Raw genomic sequence first — 10,005 nt, forward strand, 5'->3', positions numbered from 1 at the left:
ATAATAATAATAACACGGATCCTCAAAGCATGAAACAATGTGAATCTAATGGTATAGATATGCACGGGACATATGCATTTCTGTTATGCAAACATGCTACTAGGAATTCTCAGCAGACACCCTGCTTTACACTTAGGGCATGTTTGGATACTTTTAATGTCGTTTCTTACATCCACAGATGTAAAAATGGATAGTTTGGTTGCCATTGTTGGGGCTCTTGGCTATCACAAACTTTAAAGCACCCTTGGGCCCTGACACTCATAGGGACCAACATGTGTCATGGCATGATTCTTGCGGTCATCCTCGATGATCATGTTGTGCATGATCACACAAGCCTACATCACCTCCCACATTTGGTCGTGAAACCAGCTTAGAGCAGGGTACCGGACAATTGCAAATTGAGCTTGAAGCACACCAAATGTCCGCTCGACATCCTTCCTGCAAGCCTCCTGTCGCGAAGCAAAGTGGAAATTATTCTGACCTAATGGATTCGAGATTGTTTTGACAAAAGTGGCCCATTCTGGATATATACCATCTGCTAGATAATAGCCTTTGGTATATTGATGTCCATTGACCTCATAGTTGCATGGTGGAGCATGACCTTCCACTAGTCTGCTGAACACCAGAGACTGCTGCAACACGTTGATGTCATTGTGTGATCCCGCCATGCCAAAGAAAGAATGCCAAATCCACATGTCATAATCTGCCACAGCTTCAAGCACCACACTGCAATATCCATGACGCCCTTTGTATATACCTTGCCAAGCAAACGGGCAGTTCTTCCATGACCAGTGCATGCAATCGATGCTTCCAAGCATTCTAGGAGCATTTTGTGCCATGATCCTTGTAGTCTCTTCCTCAGTTGACCCTCTCAAGTAGTATTTGCCAAACTTTCCCACCACAGCTCGGCAAAACTTGTATATGCACTCAATGGCAGTAGACTCACTCATGCGAAGGTAGTCGCCATGTGTATCGGCAGGTGCTCCGTATGCAAGCATCCTCATGGCGGTGGTGCACTTCTGAATCTACGGGAACCCGACAACGCCTACAGCGTCGTGCTTGAGCTTGAAGTAGGGGTCGAACTCTCGAACGCCATGGAGGATATTCATGAACAGATCCTTGCTCATCCTATACCAGCGCCGAAAATAGTCGGCATGTGTTGCCTCATCTGCGAAGTAGTCGTTCTGCAGCATGGTATGCCCCTCCATCCTCTGCCGGGGCTTCGACTTCTTCTCCCCAGCCTTGAACCTCCGCGGCGCGGCCTCTTCTCTTCTCCGCCTCGGCGTCAAGCACGTCCTGGAGGGACGCGATGATTGTCGTCGGAGGCTTGCTCGTCCTCCAGCAGTAGGGTAATCATCTCATCGTCGCTATCCATATCTAAAGCAAAATCAATGGTTAAAATTGCGCCGTGGCAGATGAGGCAACGAACAGCGGCCAATCACGCGTACCTGGCAAGTCGTTGAGCACCTTGTGTGCGCAGAGGTGGGGCGGATTTGACGCCGTGTTCTGGGACGCGCTGGCGCAGCGGCGAAATGACTGGCGAGAGTGCCAGCCGCGATGATGATGCCGACTCTCAGAAGAGATCAGTCGTCGAAACGGCCGGCAGATCCAGCGGCGGTGGAGGGGTGGGAGGAGCGGGAGGGAAGGAGCAACGAGAAAAAAGGCGGAACCAACGGTTTATGGAAATAGTCGCTGACATGTGGGAGCCCACCTCGCTTTTCGTTGTGTCCGGTGTGCCCGGGGCGGGGACGGCCTCGGGGCGCCGGACACCGTATCGGGGTGCGCTGGACAAAAAGCGGCTTTGGGGGACGCGGCTGAGAACGTTTTTTTGTCCGGCGCGCCCCAAATCCCTTTGGGGACGGTTTGGGGGACGCGACTGGATATGCTCTAAGTTACCTATTAGAGTATATCTCAAAATGATCGCGCGCGTCCATTTATGTCGGGTTGTGGACATCGAAATAGTCGCTAGTCCACGGTTGTCTCTTTGGGTTGGGTGGCAGCCCCACCAACCCAGCGCGTTCTAGTTGCGATTTTTTCATTGATTTTTATTGCAAGATAGATATATACATAGATTTGGTGCATAATTTAAAACATTGCAAAATCATAAAACCTAACTAGTGGGTTGCGATGACTCTCACGTTCTTCATTGCGAAGAAAGAACATCTAGTCACCCAAACTATAGTTCCGGGCGTTCGCGGTTTCTTCGCTGGAATGAAAGAACATCTAGAAACCTACACTAATGGCTTCAACTGGCACTTGCCTTCTTCGCTGCAAAGAAAGAACACCCTAAACCTAGAGCTGGTCGTCGTTGCTTTCGCCGGAGTCATTGTTGTGGTAGTGCCTGGGGCAGCATGAGTCGTCGAACACACCGACGCTCCTGTTGCCATTGCCTTCGTAGCGGCAGAGCAACAGGTTGTGGGCACCGACAAACTTCTCGAAGTCGGTGTCAAGGTACACCTTGTCTTCCCCATCAAACAAGACCTCGGTGGGCCACGGGCACTCACCGCACAGGTTCACGGAGGCCGGCTCTCGGCCGGCGAGAAACTCCGTGAACGTATCCGGGGGTTTCTTTCTGTAGAAGGGGTCCTCGGTGATGTGGATGACGGACTCGAGGTCCATGGCGAATAGGCACTCCCACTCCAGATGGGAGGGTGAGCGCGCAAGCGATAGCGAGCGTGCAGATCCAACATAGCCGCCCCTGCCATGGCCTCGGCGGCCACGTCCTCGGCCTCGGCCCCTAGGACCCGCCATGAAGCGCGTGGGGAGAAGCTAGATGGAGAGAAGGTGGATGGCAGCGCTAGGGTTGGGGATTTGGGAGGTAGCTAGGGTCAAGGAAATGGATGCCCCCTACACCCCATTTTATACATCGGAGGCAGCCGAGCGGGCGGTGGCACACATTAAGACGAACACCCATTGCCAGGCATGGAGAAGCTGCATCGATGCGCGGCCATTAATTCACTTGGCAGGATGCGGAAGCGATGTTGCCCGCAAGTACTGCCGCACCATGCAGAAGACGAAGCGGACACGGTCGCTGCCAGGCGGGCCCAAGGCAGATGGGAGCGGTCACGTGATGCGTCCATGCAGCATCGCGCAGACACATTTCAACCACAAATTTTGGCCGCTTTTGTGTCCTCGTTGACAAGCCAAACATTTTGCGTTGAGCCGATGGGCTAGGGTGCAGACCTATTTTTCGATCGCACGGATGCAAACGCTCACTTTGTATCTGTTTACATCGAGCCGTTGAAGATGCCCTTATACACACGAACTTTTTGTTTGTTGATTTGTATTCGCAATTGTGCCTGCCGCACGATCAGAATCTACGGATGAATTTGGTTATGGATTTTTTTTAGAAGACACAACCTTTATTCTTGCGAGTTCGAAGATCAGTATGTTTGCGGATAGACGATTATAGAATGCCTATACATATATCAACCAACGGAAAAGAAACATCACGTAGCAAAGCCTATGATGGGAGTCCTCTAATGTGCTGTCAACCAACCTGGTTATAGAGCCCCGCTGATACGATGGCAGAACGAAAGGTCATAGGCGAATCCAATGTGCAACCAAAAGGATAACCCGCAAAATATTTGTACCTTTCATCTTGCTAAAATTTAAAAATAATATTGTTTCTATATATCCAAATAGACTAACATGTAGCCGAAACATCAATGCTTATTCCATCCTTAGTTTTTTTAATCAAATTCGTTCAGCCAATTTGCAAACACATTGGTAATATTTGTTGGTGAAGGTATATTACATGCCATATGCACCTTGCGCCATGCAATATGATTAAACGGGCAAATGAGAAATAAATGCTTAATATTCTTCTCTGAGGCACAAAAAATCCTATCAGTTTATTTTAGCCAAGTTATCCTTTGTGAGTTAAGTTTTATGTTTCGGCAGCTACATAATTTTTGGGAAGGTGGGGGGATCACACATAATAGTTTGGAAAACTAGGAAAAATAGGTCATAATGAAACTTTGCAATACAATATCATAGAAATAATAGAAAGCAAAAAAAATTAACACATATAAAAACTAATTTAAAAAACAAATAATCACACATTTTAGCAAGAAATTTGGAATCCATTATTAAAGTGTGTTATTTGGACGATGTTATGTGTCGAGGGATACATGAAATGCGATGATAGATTATTTATAAGATGGAATCTCCATAGCATATTAAGTTTTTAACAATTTCTTTGATTTCAAATGTTATTCTCCGACTTTTTTGATAATTTGTGATTTCAAATGTTATTCTCCCCATTTTTGGGAATTATTTCCACATTTTATTTTTGAATGATTTAACTATTTCCATTTTCGAAATTATTTCCCATTTTCTTGTAAATTATTATATTGCGTTTACTATTTTTTATTCTAAAACTTGGTGATTTTGACTCATATTCCCTCCAAGAGGATGTTTTTCTACATAAATACCACATAAGCCGAAAACAACCCAGTTTTCAGCATTGGGGCAAGTAAATCTTATAAATAATATTTGCACAGAGGGTTGGTTATTGAACTCTGAGTCAAAGAGTTACCTGGAAGAAACTCCATTCATAGTTGAGGCGAAGGGCAACAAGCAAATGAATAAGACCATTCCAGTCATGTCCCTCAAACGTTGTGGGGCACACGCGCCGGAGAGACCAAATGGGGACGCTGATGTGGCTTGCCGTTTTGTTGGGGCGCCTCTGCTTAGCGGCGTTCCCCGAAGGACTAGAAGAAACTATTTTTTTTATATATTACAGAGTACAATGAAAAAATGAATAAATTTAAATAAAACCTAATAATAACTAGCATAATCACCATCGGCCGAGGGGCACAACGTACTAGCCTCATCATTGTTATTTCCCTTGTCCTACTGCGCATATGCCCACATTTCCGCCCAGTCACCGGCGCACGCGCATGTCGGTGCTCGATCGCTGCTGGTGAGGAGAGAGCTTCCATGCGACGTTGTCCCTTCAAAGCAGACCGACACCGGCGGAACTCCTCGTTATGGGTGACCCACACTAGTTCGTGGACGGCTTCCTTGCCAGGGGTCCGAGCATTGAGATCGATGATCCTCGGCCGCCATGAGTAGGAGACCAACCTCCTCCGTTGGCACCCACTGGTGAGAAAACTCGGTGGCACGCTGCAGGATGGCCGCGTGAGCCTCCTCGATGGCTCCACCAGCGTCCCTCAACTGTCGCACCGTATGGAATGAGGCGAGGATCAATGCCGGCTCTAGCCCATCTGAAAGGATCATACGGGCACCTAGAGGGGGGGGGGTGAATAGGTGTTAATCAAATTTTAATTCTATTTTATTTCAACCTTGACATAAAAGGTAACTTCTCTAGATATGAAGCTATGTGAATTTACGTATATGACAAGATACAAGCAACTAACAAGATACATGACACAAGTAATAAATGAGCGGTAAAGAATAGAAGTAAACGAGAGTGAAGCACGCGAAGACACAAGGGTTCACTCCCATAGTTCCTTACTTTTGAGGGAAAGTGCATCCACATTGGAGGGATATGGCGCCACAAAGGCCTCACCTATTCTCCGGTGAGAAAACCACGAAGGTTAGCTCATGCTCCATTAAGCGATAACCTGAAGGTGGCAACCTGAACCTTTACACAAAGGTTAGAGCACGCATCTACAACTGCATTGAGGCTCTCAAGTGAGGGCCATGAAGATTTACACAAAGAACTAGCTTCAGGACAACCTCTTCAATCTAGGGTTCCAAATAACCCAAGAGTAACAAGTTCCAATGGAATGAAGGGGAAATTCAAATTCCTTTGGTGGGATTGTAGATCTATGTATCCTCCCTCAATTCCCAACAGGGCATCAAGAGTTCTTGGAAGAATGGGGAGATCTAGTGGAAACTGAAGCTCAATGTAATGGTGGAGAGAGAGAGATTGTGTGTGTTCAACCTTGGAGGTAGGAGATGAAGTGGATGGATATTTGTAGGTCTCCCAATTTGTAGCTGCGCAAGGCCGAATATTCCGGTCCAAGTAGGGCCAGATAATCTCCCCCACCCCCAAATAATCCTGGGGCTACTTGGTCGGATATTTCGGTCTACACCGGATAATCCGGTGCTACCAAATATGTGGCCCAAATAATCCGGTGGCACTAGAATGTCGCGCAAATGGGACATCTCTAGGTTCTTAACCGTTTTTCGAGGGTAGAAATATTTGCAAATATCGGAGGTCAGAATTTTTGCCTCGGGTTGATAATCCAACCTCTAGGGGCCGGATAATCCGGTCTCGTCACTTCTCAACCCACCTCTAAGTATGGGAAATCCAACAACCACAAAGTGGGTTTCTCTCACACCAGTGTAGGAAAGGGTAGTGAGACTGTATGTAGGGTTTCACCAATGTGTTTGAATTTCCCATATCTTTCCACCGTTGAACCCCTCCTCATGGTACGTGTTCCTACTACAAAATACACACACATCTACAGAACGCCTTCTTTAAGTAAATCATATTTTCTCCTTTTTGAGGGGCTGACCATCATCTTGTGCTATTATTTTAATAGTCCCTACACATCTTAGCACACGGTAAAAACTCGCTAGTGTTGTTATAAAACACACAAAATCAACTTAGGGGGATGCACGCTCACCATCATCCCACTGTGCCTCCTCCTATGTTATAGCACCTGATTACAACAAATTAATATCAGCAGAGATCGTTTGACGATAGAAAAGAGTAGACATAAGAGTTACACAGACCAGAAGAGGAGAAATGGGAACTCCAAATAGGAGACATGACATACCTAAAAGTAAGTCCGATGTAAGGATTGAAGATATCTGGATTTAAGGGGAAGATATATCCCAAATACATAGAACCTTTCAAGATTCTGAGTTAGAATCGAGGAGTAGCTTTTCAGTTAGAGTTACATGAGAGGTTAAAATTAGCACATAAGTCACAACTCCAAAAATGTTTGAAGAGACCGGATGAACCAGTTTCACATGAAAAGCTCGAGTTACAATCTGACTTAACTAGAAGGTATTAAGAAAACGAGCAATCAAGTAATGTATAGTACAATGAATACATCACCCTGAATGGGAAGCTACTTGGTAGAAACTAATAATATAATGATAATTAACAACATATGAATTCTAGAACAAGAATATAGTGCAATAGATAGAGAACCAAAACCATAACCCTAAGAATCGATGAACAAAGCTTTAATAGAGGAAGACATAGAGAAATAGAATAGATATGACCCTACGTGCACCTGGAAGCAACTATCATGACATGGTGAAGCTAGGCTCACACGGCCGGGATGGTTGCGAGTCCACGGAAGGTGTAACACCCCAAAATTTCAAAACAAAGAAAAACTCAATTTCCCCTATTCCAAATTTTGGAGCCAACAAAAACTTGGATTGCATTACTTTATGTGCATAGTGTTCAAGCATGTATGATTGGATTTTTGCCATGGTTGTTTGTTTGAAGTGTTTGACAATGTTTCTAAAACCCTAAACCTTGCCCCTTTTGAATCAAAGAGAAACAAAGAAAAGAAAAGAAAATAAAAGTGGAGTCATATGTGAGCAAATGGCCATTTTTGCAAATAGTGGCCTATGCCATATTTACTTTTCTTAGATGGTTTGAAAACACTAAGAACCCAACATAGTACTCACCAAGTCAAATCCAAAGTGAAAAGCAAAACAAATAAAAAGAAAAATGCAACTATGTGAATTTACCTATATGACAAGGTCAACTACTAAGCAATATAGCTAGACAATATATAGGGGAGGTAATAAGGATAGAGGTAACCGAGAGTGGAGCACGCGGAGACACATAGATGATTCCCGTAGTTCATTCCTTTTGACAGGAAGTACGTCTACGTTTGGAGGAGTGTGGTCGCTATGAAAGCCAGACCAATGCCACGAAGCCTCCACTCAGGTCTCCTGTGAGCAACGCCATGAAGGCCTAGCCCACTTCCACTAATTAAGGGATTTCCTCGAGGCGGAAACTGAGCCTTTACAAGGTTCTTGGGGCACACATGCACAACCGAATTGGAGGCTCCCAATATATGTAACAATACAACAACAACAAGAACAAATCAACCACAAACAATTAGGGTTTCCAAAAGAGGAACACTAGCAAAGGGGCCCTCAAGCATATTAGGGGGAAATGCAAATCTCTTCGGTGAAGATGTAGATCGGGGTCTTCTCCTTCGATTCTCCAAAGATCAAGAGCTTTGGATGGTTGGAGGAGGAGATCTTGTGATTCTTGTGTTTCTTGAGGTGGCTCTAATGGTGGATGAACTTGGCAGGGTTTGAGCAACTTGGGGATGAGGAAGAAGGTGGGTATAAACACTCCCTCCAAAATCGAGCCGTTGGAGGAAATTTGGGGGCGGATAATCCGGTGTAAGTAAGGGCCAGATTATCCGGCACTCTGGAAAAGTCCGGCCAAAAATCCGTCCTGGATCTAGGGGGTTACTGAGAAGCTCGCCAGAAAGTCCTTAGCCGATTTTTGCGGGCCGGATATTTTGCAAATATCCGGCCCCGATTATCCGGCCTAGTAATATTGTCCTGCTTCCTTTTCTCATGTTTCTCCACACAAAAACAACTACATATATATGTATAATATGCACCATCTCAATCATACATTAGAGTATCACATATATTGTCATCAAACATTCAAAACAATAAACCGAGAGATGTTCTTTCAATATCGTCTAGCAATTCTTTTGCCCTTTATTATGCGTTAACCATGAGATCTTAAATGGCTCTGGGAAGCCACGTTGAGTTTCTTCCTTTCGCATGTTGATGGATTGAATAAATCCTACTTGTGAGTACAAAATGTGCCACAAGGGTTGGGAGGGCCTTAACCTCCCTAACTAGGAGTAAAGAATGGAGCTCTATTGTCTATGATGGATTGTTGCATCGGACTAGGGGTTACACGCCCAAGGGATAAGGGTAAGCGATCAAGGAAATCATCGTCCTAAACTCAGTCCGAGTTGCAAAAGGGTGGGTATGTGGGGTTGTGGAGAAGGGAAATGATTGTCTTGGTTCTTATACCGGGCCTCACACCGAGAAAGTGTGAATGAGAAAGTATGCCCAACTTAACAAAGATAATAATCTCTTTTGGGAAAAATAACACACCTCTGCAGAGTGTATGAATTATGCATTGTCACTACCTATTCTAGAAGAACGATGAACACGGGAGGAAAAGAACACCATGAAGTTCTGTTCAACCTATGAAGACGCATGGACATAGCTTTTCTCAATAAAATCATTAAAAAAATGTTTACGAAAACATGCATTGGTACGATTTCGTAGTCAAGGACCGTAGTTAGTGTCTCATTTACCTTTTTTTTCTTTAGTTGAACATGTCGAGTATGCTTGTACTCATTCTTTTATTCTAAACTCCTTGCTAGACTGTGAGAACGATGGAGGAGACTACACCGAGAAACCCAAAAACAGCTATGAAGTCTATTAAGAGGAGTCTGATCTTTCAGGAAGGGTTGAAGGTGTGGAGTACGTCATAGTCTGCGGTGTTGACGAGGGTGAGACTGAGCAGTAGAGAGAGTCTCAAGTAATCGTAGATGAGCCAAGTGAAGGATAACGTTGCATAGAAAACAAAAATTTTCCTACCGCGAACACGCAATCCAAGCCAAGATGCAATCTAGAAGACGGTAGCAACGAGGGGGTATCGAGTCTCACCCTTGAAGAGATTCCAAAGCCTACAAGATGAGGCTCTTGTTGCTGCGGTAGACGTTCACTTGCCGCTTGCAAAAGCGCGTAGAAGATCTTGATCACGATTATCGAGTCTCACCCTTGAAGAGAGATTCCAAAGCCTACAAGATGAGGCTCTTGTTGCTGCGGTAGACGTTCACTTGCCGCTGCAAAAGCGCGTAGAAGATCTTGATCACGATCGGTCTCCGGCGCCACGAACGGCAAACACCTCCGTACTCCTGGCCACACGTTCGCGTTGTTGATGAAGACGACGTCCACCTCCCCTGTCCCAGCCGGGCAGCGGAAGCAGGGAGCTCCTTCTTGAATCCGACAAAGACG

The sequence above is a fragment of the Lolium rigidum genome, chromosome 7, assembly GCF_022539505.1.
Source record: "Lolium rigidum isolate FL_2022 chromosome 7, APGP_CSIRO_Lrig_0.1, whole genome shotgun sequence".
NCBI lineage: Eukaryota > Viridiplantae > Streptophyta > Magnoliopsida > Poales > Poaceae > Lolium > Lolium rigidum.